General features: G+C 33.4%; 1 long non-coding RNA gene across 1 annotated transcript; it reads left to right on the top strand.

The window, feature by feature from the left end:
* The first annotated feature begins 916 nt into the window (after window positions 1-916).
* LOC135203845 (uncharacterized) lies at window positions 917-1638 on the top strand. Its single transcript, XR_010312047.1, has 3 exons — window positions 917-968; window positions 1083-1127; window positions 1529-1638. It is a non-coding gene; the product is annotated as an uncharacterized LOC135203845 (long non-coding RNA).
* Window positions 1639-14564: the final 12926 nt, after the last annotated feature.

The raw sequence follows: 14564 nt of genomic DNA, 5'->3' as shown, positions 1-14564 counted from the left end.
AAATTCCTAGCCTAACCGAAACTGATTAGTATCACAGCAAACATGCTGATAGATGTCCAAAGGTTAGACAGATTTAGTAACGGTGATGATCCAAAATCAGTGGGTAAAAGATCGAAAAAGTGGAGAAGCAGCTTCCAAATTTATTTAGAAGCACTAGGGAAACCATTGTTACTTCATACTGCAGGTTTAGAAGTTCAGGAAGTTTACAGAAGACAATTGAAGGGCTCACAAATCCATTTGCTCCTCAAGCAAATATGTACTTTGAATGATGTTAGCTCATCGAATCCTCACAGGAATCAGGTGTGACAGTAGATTCATTTGTGACTAGGTTAAGGAAATTAGCTTCAACTTGTGAATTTGGAGATCTAGACCAGAGCTTAATAGAGCAAATTATAGTAAAGACTAACTCACAAGAGCTTAGGAAGACATTGCTACAAGAAAAGAAACTAACCTTGCAGAAAGTTCTAGAAAATAGCAAGAGCGCATTTTCCCAAGTTCCCTAAAGTCTAAAAAGTAGCTGAGTCACAGCCAAGGAAATATGTTGGCTGTAGCACCGAAAATAGCTATAGGATTTTTTCAAAAATAATCTCAATGTGATTCCCACAAAAAGTTACCTGACATTGCTTAATGTAACCTATCCCAACCTAACCTAACCTAACCTAACTTTTAAAGTGATACGTTCAAGAGTGATTGGATTTTCTCTGCAACATGCTATAAGTCAAAACTATAGAATTGTAGAATGTTTTTTTGTATGCTGGTGAAACAGGATGGCATAGCATGTAGTATTATATCACCTAGATGCTTGATATGGAAGAACCTCATCCAAATTCAGGAGTTGAGGCAAAAAACCTCACGACAACTAAATTCAAGCTATTGTGTCTGCAGCGGGCATTTTTCCACCAAAAATTACCTTCATCCAGCTTCTGACAAACTTTGCCACAATGCCTGCCCAGATCAACATGTAGAAGGTATATGTTATCTATTTTATTTATGTGTTTAGTCATTACAATATTATCAACTGATTTTTTATCTGTGAGACATATTTTTCTACATAAAAAGCCTGCATCTATTACACATTACAGGTTCTACTAGCTGCACCAGATCAGATATTGACCCTATAAAGACAAGTGAGTTATTGAAAGATGCCGATTTAATTGTAGCCACATAAAGGTTAGATGCCTTTTTACATGTGGGTATGCTACAAAGGAAAATGAAAGTGAGTATGCTCGCAAGACCCTTTGTTTTGCCCGTACTTTATTCTGATCAGAATAAAGTACACAGAAAGCACTTGCCAGTATTCTCACCTTTCTTTTTCCTTCATGGCATTCTTTGTTTCATCCTATTTATATTTTTTTCCATGTGCAATTTTGGATATATCTATTCATATATGCATGTATGTCTTTAATAATTTATATAACTGCAGTAACATAAATTTGTAAAATGATTTTTTGTGTGCTATATTTTTGTGTATATATTTATATACATATATTTTGTATAATGCACTTATTGTTGAAATACATATTTTCAGATACATCAATAGATTTACACCACCAAGCAAATTATACATCAAACTGGTTGCTGACTTATCCACACGAGAATGTGCACAACCTTGAATATGGTGTGTATTTGATGTGCAGTTTGTATATGTTTAGATTTTCTGTAATGGTAAGTGCATCACAATTATTCTAAATATAGGTACCATGATACATCAATAGATTTACACCACCAAGCAAATTATACTCAAACTGGTTGCTGACTTATCCACACGAGAATGTGCACAACCTTGAATATGGTGTGTATTTTGATGTGGCAGTTTGTATATGTTTAGATTTTCTGTAATGGTAAGTGCATCACAATTATTCTAAATATTGTAGGTACCATGATACATCAATAGATTTACACCACCAAGCAAATTATACATCAAACTGGTTGCTGACTTATCCACACGAGAATGTGCACAACCTTGAATTGGTGTATTTGAGGTGGCAGTGTATATGTTTGAATTTTCTGTAATGGGAAGTTTGCATCACAATTATTCTAAATATTGTAGGTACCATGATACTCAAAGATTTACACCACCACAATTAAATCAAACTGGTTGCTGAACTTTCCACACAGAATGGTGGCAACACTTTGAATAATGGTGGTTATGATGTGCAGTTTTAAATATTGTTTAGATTTTCTAATGTAAGTGCCATTCAATTATTCGAAATATTGTAGGTACCATTCCTGCTTCTGAAATAGATTATCTGAGATAAGAGCTTCATCCTTGAAACATGGTAAATGGTCTATGCTTTTGGTAGATATGACAGTTTTGCTTTTACTAACTAGAATTCATATAGATGGTAAAGATTGACCTTTAAGATTTTGCTATATTATGCTACATATATATTCACTTTGTCTTCAGTGAAAAAGTGTTAGACTAATAGTTGTATTACGGCTCTGTATAGGGTTCATTATCAACTGACCAGGGAAAATTCCAAAGAAGATTGTGAAAATATTGAATTAAGTGAAAATTTTCAATCAGATATTGGTAAGAAAATTTTGTTTAGTAGTGTTTTTGTATATATTTATGCATAAAATACTTATGATTTTACCAGCCAAATGATAAAGTATAATATGGCATTTGTTTCATTTCATATTATTTGCGTTTCCAGAATTTACTGATGGTTATCCAAAGGATACTGGCAGTGAAGTGTACAGTAATGTCACAGTAACAAGCATTATGGACAATATTAGTTGTATTGCTACAAGTGTTAGTCCTACTACAACTATTATGACTGCTAGACCTACATTTGCTACTAATACTGCTACTACTACTACCCCTCCTCCTACTGCTGCTACTACTACAACTACTACTAATGATGATGTTGATTGTAGCATTCTCAATGGAAATGATAATTTACAAAAGCCTGAAATACAGTATGAGACCATACAATTAGGGTTACATGAAGAAGGAGAACCAACATTCACAAACATAAAATCAAATGGTAAGATGTTACCATGAATAAATTTTTTTAAGAGATCAAAACAAATATTTTTTCCCCAATAAGTGGTCAGTTCTGAAATACAATTAAATAAGAAAATAAATTATAAAAATTTTATATATATATATATATATAGATAGATATATATATATATATATATATATATATATATATATATATATATATAATTTAATAGTTATTCTTATGTTTGCACTATGTATTTAATTCTTGAAGAAAACCTTTTTTTAGTATGTTTTTTTCATATTTATAATTAAATTAGAGTTTATTTGCATGTAATTCATCATGCAATTTTGGTTTGCTTGTATGTTATTTTTTTATTTTTTTTTGGTTTACAATTTTTATGTGTGCAATATTATTTTCTGGGTTATTTTTTTCTTATTTATGTATAATTGATTAAAGTTCCTTTGCATGTGATTTATCTTGCATTTTTGGTTGGCTTGTATGCTACCTTATTTCTATTTCCAACCCCCTTTTGATTATTTTTATGTGTGATACAATTTAGTGAGTTATTTTGTTCCTTTTGTTTGTATATTTATACATTTATTAGTTTATATTACTTAAGAGTATACATGAGTGCATCATGCATTTCCGTTTCAATAAAAAAAAAATTAAAACTGTGTTTTATATACGCCTAATATCTCCATTCTACAGTGGCCTACAAACTGTAATTAAATGTATGCCTACACATATGCACTTGTGGCTAAAAATCAAATATACAGTATGTTTTACTTTATTCGAACATGATATTATATAGAACATTTGAAAATGATTGTAATATACAATACTTAAATTTGCCAGAAAATTAACTAAATCATAAGAGATATAGCTATTAAGTTTCTGAAAAATACACTGAGAAACATAAGGATATGTACTATTCTTAATCTATATATGTACCTATTTGTAAATTTGCAATTTAGTTATCTAAAATTTAAGAATGCCATAAATATAAGAATAAAATATACTGACGGAGTAATTGCAAATTATGAACAAATTTGTCGCGAAATTTACTATCAAATTCCATCCTATATTCCCGTAAGCATTACCGCTCTGAATGTTTAACCGTTCGCTCAATAGATGGAGCCATTCGTTTCGCATGGGAGTATCTGGCATCTTTTTTTAGCACACACATTTGAGAGATATTAGGCTCAGCCTTCCTATCTTCCTTCAGTATATAGTCTTTGGTGTCAACTGTCAAATTTTAAATATAAACAAACAGACGACCTGCGATATACCTACAACGCCATCTGAACACTGAGCGGTCAAACTATTGTGTTCACTTTGGGTTGGCAACTAGTATATTAACATTCCTATTTTGAGCCTTCCTATCTTCCTTCAGTATATAGTCTTTGAGAGGGACGTTTTGTCTTGAAGACGGATCGTCAGGGAGGCTCCTGTGATGGGTCATATTTTGGATTGCCGGAAGTACCGTTTTCGTTTTCAGTGGAGGTTGGTGAGAAAAACCTGGAGCTTTGTGATGTAATCTACTTGTTTTTTTTTTTTTAATTTATTTATAGACCATAGAAAAACAATGCAACAATGATTGTTTACAAAAACTTTGGATAATTTCCTGTACATTAGATTTTAATTTTTTTCCAATATATTTAAGATTACGAATTTAATTTGTCTGAGATTAAATTGATCATAGAAAAATAATGCAGCAATGATTGTTCACAAAGACTTTGGGTAATTTCCTATATATTAGTTTTTTATTTTTTCCAATATGTTTAATGTTACGAATTTTATTTGTCTGAGATTAAATCTATATTAAAAGTGCAAAAATGAAACAGCCCTAGATAATATTATTCACTCAAATCTAAAAACAAACAAATAAATAAATAAATAAATAAGTAAATAAATAAATAAATAAATAAATAAATAAATAAATAAATAAATAAATAAATAAATGAAAGAAGCTTTAATGTACAAATAAAAGACTAAATTCCCGGGGAAAATGCAAGAATATTTTTATAAAAGAGGGGAAGAGAAAAGACCAAATAAAAGAGAAAAAATGACCATCACCTCTCAATATCCTGTACAATTTTCTGCACAGTTTACACTTCCATTGACCCAAAAATCTATCTATCGGTTTTCTACGAAATGAACATTGTGCCAAATATGTTTCATCTGAGAGCTATGTAGCATAGAATTGACTGTAAATGATTCGAACCTGAGTATATACACATATCATACTACTTACATACATACATACATACATACTCGTATATCTATGTACAATACGTATTAATTACTTTATTTGATATCTATGGGAAATATATTTAAGGGCAACCCTGACATTTAATAAAATGGTGTCCTGATTATTTTGCATTTACTTTTTCAATCTTTGAATTGAATTGTGCATGGCATCTATAGAAAGTATATACCCAAACAGCATAAACTCTCAGGAGCAAATACGCCAGCAAAACGTGAATAGAAAAAGACAATGAATCTTTGCATTTAACGTTGCAAGGTAGAAAAAAATATACATATATATTTTTTCAAGCTCACAAGGGCAGAGATTGAACTCAAACATTCGGCCGTTCCTTTCTTTTATTAACTCGGCTTTTACGAGGGTCTGGATTCCAGGAAGCGCCCAGAAGGACAAATTGAATCCAGGGGCATTGTTGGGACCGGTGTGGATGACGTTACAGGCCAACTTTGTTATGCTGACGTTTAATTAATGGCCTTTACGTGAGTTCATTTGGGGGTTGTCTGGCGAAATTTAATCAGACCTAGATCGCCTTCTGGTCTGCAGTCGAATCACCGTGAGATGTCTGAGGGAATTTCGTAAACAAAGGACGTTGGGGGATATTCATGATGTGTGGTCTCGTGTAATTAGAGATATCAGTGTGCAGGGATTGTGTCGATATTCGATAGGCTGTTTGCTATTTTCCTTTGCTTTGAAGTTAGACGTCTCTGGTGTCTGTTTAGCATATAGAGCCTATATGTTAGGTCGGATTAGGTTAGGCTAGCACTTAAACATATTTCTGAATTATTTTCAGTCTGTTTATGTATTTACCGTTAAATTAGGTTAAATTAAGATAGATTGGTACTGTACCAAAGCTACAGAAAAACAAAGCAAAAAAAAAAAAAAAAAAAAAAAATTAAAACTTAGATCATAACGAAAAATTAGTTGTAAATAATCACTAATGCAATTTTATTCAACACATTCCCATGCTAAACCTTCATGGTTAACTTTAGGTACATTCCCTGAAATATTCAAGCAAACAAGATCACACGTTTCCAATAACAACCATTTCAAGGTTATGCCTAACTTCATATTCTTAATAAACAAGCTCATCCATAATAACCTAAAACCGTTTCTGAGACATTTTCTAATACACTTTGCTCTTTATTATACATTCCTAACTAATTAGGAAGCACTTCATGAGTTATCCACATTACTAATATAGTAACGACAAACATAAGCAATTGAATGAAAATCTCCATAGCTTACAGCTAATGATGTACATACATGCCATAGTTATCATGAGCATTTTAGTTAAACCAAACCTTAATCATGCATGAAACACTAGTTACGGTCATTCCCTGGATAACACACGACAACGATCACGCTTGAAAATGCATTATAATAAATGCATTACCATCTATCGACCTTTCATTGATGATACCTTCTATCAATCACATACAAACTTGCCCCCTCCGCGCATGCATCACTCATAAGGAGACTTTTAGGAACTGAGCATTCATGCCCTATTGATGAGTGACCTTTCGGGGAAGTCCCTGACATCAATCATATAAGCCGAGAGGAAGTGCGTAATGCTCATTCGGAAACTTCAAACGAATCAACACACGCCATAATGCATAATTAATAAGATGTCGTTCACTCAAATCCTGAGATCGCTCCTACCTAAGCCTGGTCATGGCTGAAGCTCTAATCAGGGAGACTTCCTAGACAAGTCATGATGTCAGTGGCTCGTGAACATCATGAATACATGATTTATGACAGACATTTTAAGGACGATCCTTTTTTTTTCAATTAATTGTGTCGACCAGCCATCACCAGCTCGATTTAAAAAAAAGAAATGAGTTGTTCTTTAATTTACTTTTAGCCCTAATTGTTTCTCTCAGCAATCCCCTTTAACATGGACCCAGAAAAGAAAATGGAAGTTGTTCATGGCCAGGAGTGAGTTCCTTCATAAAAATGTTTAGAATGCACGTCCCTCCCTTCCTCCAGATTCGTAGGAAATATGCAGTACTGTTATTTTGCGGGTGGCATTCGAGTTGGGGACTCTGCCAGCTTTCTCTTTGGTACCCAGTAGCTTTGTTTAGACGTTTCTTTGTTTTTATCTAGGCAAAGTAAAAGTCATATTAAGCGTTTATAAATTGTGAGTGGTTGTTCATAAACTAATGCATTGTTGAATGCTGCAGTTTCTCAACTCGTTTTTATTCGATCGTTGCAAAATTCTATTCCATCGTTCTATAAAAATTCCTCAAGAAATTTATTCCGCCAACCAGATTTGTCATATTCAATTTTTAGTTATTTTCTTCAATTTGATACCATCTTTTCCGTTATTCGGTAAAAAAAAATTCACATTCCTCATCTCTTCTTGCGTTTACAGATAATGGCATTTCCGTTTTGCCACGCAAGAAAGGCTTCTCTTCAAAAAATCTCATATTTTCTGTGACAAAACTTACGTACTCCAACGCCTTACATTGCGAACCTCCTAAGCTTTCTTTCAAGTCTTTGCAACTCCTTCCTCTGTGCAGTTTTCGGAACTCATTTACTTTCCCCAGTTGAGCGCAATTCAAGGAATCCTTTGATAAACCTGTTCATATTTAAATTTTTTTCGATCTTTGGTACGTCGCATAATTTAGTGTATCATTAGTTATTCTAAGAAATATTTCCATTAATTAATTTTCGTAATAATCATCTGTCTTTTTTCTTTCTTTGCTTTGCGTTCCATATCATACATTCTCTTACGTTTATTGCACCAGAAAGTCATTTCTTACCAAAAACTAGATTTGTGTTTCAAATGTGCAGGATTTAATAACATTTTGTTTACACTCCCTTCTCAATTAACTTGCAAGTCTCGGCACACATTTATTATATATGAAATCTGCTGCTTAGAACCTACCTCTTCCCTTGCCTCACCCCCCCCCACCCCCACCCACCCCCACACCACCCCCACGACACACAATCGATTTTTAACTTGTTGCCTAGATAAATGATCACATTGCTTACATTTGACGTTTTTCCTTTTGAGGAGTAGTTAATTCCCTCGTCTAAGGGTTGTATGGAAAATTAAGAACGACTAACGAAACGGAATAAAGCTTCCAAGCGTGAAATAGGAAGAAGAACATCTGGATAAACTGAAGACCTTTTATGAAATGAAAAGTTGGTCAGTAATAGAATATTAAACAGCACTCGATATATATTATATATAATATATATATATATATTATCTATTATAATATATATATATATATAAATATATATATAATATATATATTTATATATATATATATCTATATATATATATATATAGAGAGAGAGAGAGAGAGAGAGAGAGAGAGAGAGATGATGATGATGATGATTTCAGCATACGATATGCACATCGAATTTCTTTAAATGAATTTTTTTAGTTATCAAAGGAATGAAACAATGTTATCTTGGTTTAATGAAAGATCTCGCAGAGCATTTTGACTAATAACATGAAACGTAATTTCATTCTCATATAACGTTTTTAGATAATATCCGGATTTTGAATGAAGCTGCCTTCGAGGTTGTTAGATTAAACATTACTTAAACACGTAAAGCATCTTTCTCCGCATTACCCGTTCAATGAACTAAGTATCTCATTACGTAAAAGCTTTAATCTCACAAGCCACGTGAAGTTACCGTCACGTGTCACGAGTAAATGCTTATGTTAAATGTTACCCGAAGATAAAGTCATTTAACATTATCCAATATAATGAAGATAAAATTGGGATTAAGTCTTGCAAATATTCGCGGAATGAAGAGCAATTCTCTTACATGACTGGAGGTTTCTTGACTGTTTAAAAGATATCTTTTGAATAGTTTATGACTCAAGCAAAGGCAAACCGCCCATGTCAAGTAGAAACGGTATAAAAGTATGTGACTTATCAATTCAAAATTTAGGTATTGGGTTACTGGGTCTGGGTTCAGACTCTGGGTTTAATTTGCTGTTTTTCGGGTCCTGGTTCCAGACCCGTAGTTTAGATTTAAGTTTCATGTGGTTAGTTTTTATTCATTTATTTTTTATGTTAAATGAATGTGGCTTAGTATTTACACTTATACATTGGTCTTTCAGTTTTAACCATTCATGATTAGGGCAGGTTTGTGTTTTGAATTATGAATTTTTGTCTATTATTATTACCCGCATGAATGGATTATATTTTTCCTTTTTAATGATTTCTCACATTAGTAACCGCTAGCAAGCAAAGTATAATTTCCCCACTGAACACTGCCCTTGCAGTGAACGATAATGATTTCAGAAATCAATCTTGCTTTTCCCTTTTGGCGAAAAATATAAAATTCGAAACTTTCTAAATTCTTCAAATTATTTCAGAATCAAACGCGTTCTGGGAAATGGCATATCGGAAGCCGTGAAAATTATTCTTCATACGTTTTCGAAATCTCTTAATTGAAGAGAAAAACACAGCGATACCAATCATTCATCTCTCGAAAAAGAAAAATAAGTTTTAAAAACATCTTACGACAAATTCCACAAAATTGAACATTCGAAATCTCCAGTTAATAGATAACATTCGAGCTTGCTTAAAAAAAAATATATATATATATATACTGTATATATATGCGCATGATATATTACAAGGAAAAATAGATTCAATTTTTGACATTAAGACGCAAACTTGAAACATATTTGGAAATGGTGGAAAACATATTAAAAATTTGCTAACATCCCATCTGACATTAAATCGAGAACGATTTGTAGATTAGCAGGAGCAAAAGTGAAATTTCTCAGAAATCAACAAACGGGGGGAGATTCACGAATTAGAAATAGTTAAGAAATTCAGTTACTTTCCTAGAAATGCAACCGAGTTCTCCTTTCATCCTTGTTGACGGATCATTGGGCCCTGAGAACTGCTGTTAGGAGGTGATCACTCACCCAGATGTGAGGAAAACAAAAACTGACGAGAGAGAGAGAGAGAGAGAGAGAGAGAGAGAGAGAGAGAGAGAGATGGTCATGAGTAGTTTTTGGGGATTATTTTAGAAGGTTCTCTCTCTCTCTCTCTCTCTCTCTCTCTCTCTCTCTCTCTCTCTCTCTCTATATATATATATATATATATATATATATATATATATATACATATATATATATATATATATATATACTATATATATATATATACATGTATATATATTATATATATACACATACACACATGTGTGTATGTATATATAATATATATATATATATGCATAGATAGATATAATAAGTATCCCTGTTCAAACACGAATATGTGCAAATTTGTTTTCTCAGAACCAACCCTCCGATTCCATCTAAGATTTGCAGGTGGGAGAAAAAGGAAGACAAGGGTTGCTACCCGACACTCTCTCAAACAACACAGACGTCTGAATTCTTGTATAGCAACAACTTTCGGAGACCGCAAGCTCCTCCAGGGATGGAATAATATCTAACAAGCAAACAGTCCGACCTGAAATATGACCTCCCTCAAAGAGCCTTTATACTGCGAGTACATTCCTATCTCTCATATAATGTAAACGCTGGTTGCCAGCCACAAGACAGATCCGTGAATAACTTAATAACTTCTCGTTTATTCACACACACACACAAAAAAAAAAAAAAAAAAAAAAAAAACAAAAAAAAAAAAAAAAAAAAAAAAAAAAAAAAAACTGACAAAATAACCTATATTGCTTCTTCCTTGTAGAAGGTATTTAGCGTTAAAACGTACATACGTTAACGCTATGACAAATTCAGCACTGAAAAGGGAGAGGAAACTCGAATTTGCTAAAGCATTCACTTTGAGAATTTGAAATAGGAATTTGATGCATCTGGAGTGCTGAAAGGGGTACGTTTGAAGGATAAAGCTGAAAGTGGAAGGTGGCGAATATTATCCACGAACCTGCGCGGACTAATTGATTAAAAATGTGATAATTCATAGGCAAAAAGGATTAAGTGATGCGATGTGGTGTCACAATTGAGAAATGGGAGTGAGAAAAAAAAACTGCTGTATCCTCAAGGAAATATTATATATATATATATATATATATATATATATATATATACGTATATATATATAAATATATATATATATATATATATATTATATATATATATATATATATATTTGTATAGATAATATTCCAATGTTAAGGTGAATTACAGAACAACCTTCTGGTTGACCTTCCTATTGCCTTTCGACCTTTGAATTACGTAAGTGAAAGAACTGGAGAGGATATAGTCATCACATACTTAACGTACTTCTATGAAAACGAAAGCTAACTGTTACTTAATACGTCATTAGTACCATAAAATAATATGTGGAAGTGAAATACCCATTACGACAATATCATAATTTTGTACGTTAGGAAGACTTTTGTTCAGACAGGAATATAAACAAATTAAACTTGAATATAACAAAGGTATATGAATAAAGCGACCACAAGGAATGAACGCAACTACACAGTTTTGGAGACGTTCTCTGCAGGAAATCTTGAATTAAACCATCAAGTCATCTCAAAAGTACAATTAGTTGTTGCTATTATATATAGGAACAATAAATCTCATGAGTTCAGATCTATCTTTCTTAAACTGAAATAGACCCACCTTCACACTTTTAACCTGAATCCAAATATTAAAATGAATTGAAAAAAGGTAAAAAGCTGATCATATATATACATACATATGTATAAAAAAAAGGTTTTTTGACACGAAGGAAAAAATGAAAAAGCGAGATAGCCAGAAACTTTCGGTCCTGTTCGGACCCTTTACTGAGTTTGACTCAGTAAAGGGTCCGAACAGGACCGAAAGTACTTGGCTATCTCGCTTTTTCATTTCTTTCTTCGTGGCAAAAAACCTTTATTTATACATAGCATCACGTTTTATATACTTCGTGATCAAGTTATTCATACATACATATATATATATAATATATATATATATATATATACATATACATATAAATGTGTGTCTGTTTGTGTGTACGTATATATATATATATATATATATATATATATATATATATATATATATATATATATAATATATACTTCTAGGGCACAATTTTTCACGGATACAACATTCATTGAATAGAATGGCTTTTTCACTGTTTACCAGCTTTTTGAAATTGATTCATATTTTCTAATTATTTTCTTCACTTCATTGTTCAGGTTACTAATGGACACTAATGGGGTTCTTCCATTTACTCCAGTATTTTTACAAAAAACGCGACAGCTGTTTCGTCAACCTATACGTATTGACGTTATCAAGCGTACTGATACAAATATGTTGTTGTTTAAGATTAAGCTGGCCTTGTGCCAGCACGGGCTCTTGCTCACAGAGCAGCCCGTAATATACAAATATGAGCCTACATGCGTTTTGTGACGTCATGAGGACGGAAAGGTAGTACAATTGCCAGATACCTAGTTTTAAATATTTACAAAAGACTATAGTGAAACATAAAATAAGACAAATAGAAATAAAATTTATGTTAACAGAAATTATATCAAAAGTTGAAAGTAAGTTATTATACAAATTTACATAAATATATATTAATTACATATATGTTTAATTAACAAAATGTCAGTGTGCGCTCCTGTCCGCGTGTGGTAGTGGTCTTCTTGTTTCACGCGGTTGAAGGGCTGCCCTCCTACACGAGGGCAAGATCGGTCTGCCTCGCGTTGGATGTTAAGGTTTGGGCACGGTCGAGTTGGAACGAGGTGGAAAAATGCCTCCGACGACGAATGGAAGAATCAGCAGAAAAGATCACCAAACTGCAAGAAGAAAGAGCAACAAAGTGGAGTGAATTCTGTAATACTACTACCACAGAGACCCAATGTGCTGTGCAACAACAAGTGGAAAGAGAAATAGAAAAGCATTCGAAAATAGTCAGTGCAAGGCATAGCAAAAAGAAATTCTGATATTAAACGGTGGACCAGTGAGAAACGAAGAAAAAAAGAGAAAAAAGCCGGGTATATTAACCTATCAGGAATAGAGTTAAATGAACACCAAAAGCAGTTACTAAATCTAGGCTTTAACTGCCATTACATACGAAAACCACACCCTGAATCCAAGAGGATTAATACAGAAGTGTTAATCGATAAACTACTGCGACTGAAAGAAGAACGCAAAATCGAACTTAAACAAAGTGCATCGCTGAATTACTGGGTGAGGCCAATAGAACACGTGGTAACTACTTTAGTCGCATAGTCAGTCCACAGCTAAAGAAAGCGGCAAAAGAATTGAGGGAAAACGAAACCATAATAATACGCAAAGGAGATAAAACCGCAGTGTACGTCATAATGAACAGAGATGAATACGACACCAAAATGGATAATATACTAAGTGATACGAATAAGTTTCAGCCACTTAAAAAAGACCCGACAAATGACCTCAAAAAGAAGATGATGAGACTAACAGAAAAGCGAACAAAGAACCATAGAACAGTAAACTTTTCAAAAATCATCGGAGACTTTGCACCCGGATACTGCTACGCACAGTCAAGATCCACAAACAGGGAAACCCATTACGGCCCATTATATCCCAAATGACATCCCCCATGATAAAGTGGCTAAGAAATTGAACGAAATTATAACGCCGTACATTCCTTCAACGTTCTCGCTAAAATCATCGACGGAATTCATCGATCTACTGCAAGACACCACACCCGACGAAGACATAGCATCTCTGGACGTCGAAAGTTTATTTACTAACGTACCAGTGGATGAAACAATACAAATCATCATGAACAAGATATACCTGTCTGAAAAAACCACCATTACCGATACCCGAAAAGATCTTAAAAGAGATGCTAGAAGCATGTACAAAGGAAGCCCCATTCCTCTCACACAGGGGCGAAATATATCGGCAAAAGGACGGCGTAGCAATGGGTTCCCCCTTGGGGTTCTTTTTGCAAACGCATACATGGCACACACAGAAGAGGTCACTTTGAAGAAACACCCAAAACCCAGAATCTATTGGAGATATATTGATGATATCTTTATCACAACAAAGGGCGAAAATGACATAGATGAATTAGTGAATAAACTCCGAGCAAATTCTACATTAAATTTTACGGTAGAAAAAAAGTGATGAGAAAATGCTCCCCTTCTTGGACGTACTTGTGACCCAGAAAAACAACAAATACAATACCACCGTATACACTAAAAAGACAGATGCTGGGAGATGCTTAAATGCTAGAGGAGAATGCCCTGATGCATATAAACGGTCTGTGGTAAATGCATACATAAAACGTGCCTTAACACACTGTTCGACGTGGAAAGCGACGAACGAAGAAATTAACAGAGTTCAACAGCTCTCACAAATAACGGCTACCCAGATGACATGATCCAGCAAGTTGTCAAAAAGA

Source organism: Macrobrachium nipponense, chromosome 44, assembly GCF_015104395.2.
Source record: "Macrobrachium nipponense isolate FS-2020 chromosome 44, ASM1510439v2, whole genome shotgun sequence".
Taxonomy (NCBI): Eukaryota; Metazoa; Arthropoda; class Malacostraca; order Decapoda; family Palaemonidae; genus Macrobrachium; species Macrobrachium nipponense.
Note: the sequence above shows the minus strand (reverse complement) of the source record. Positions and strands in the feature narration are given on the sequence as shown.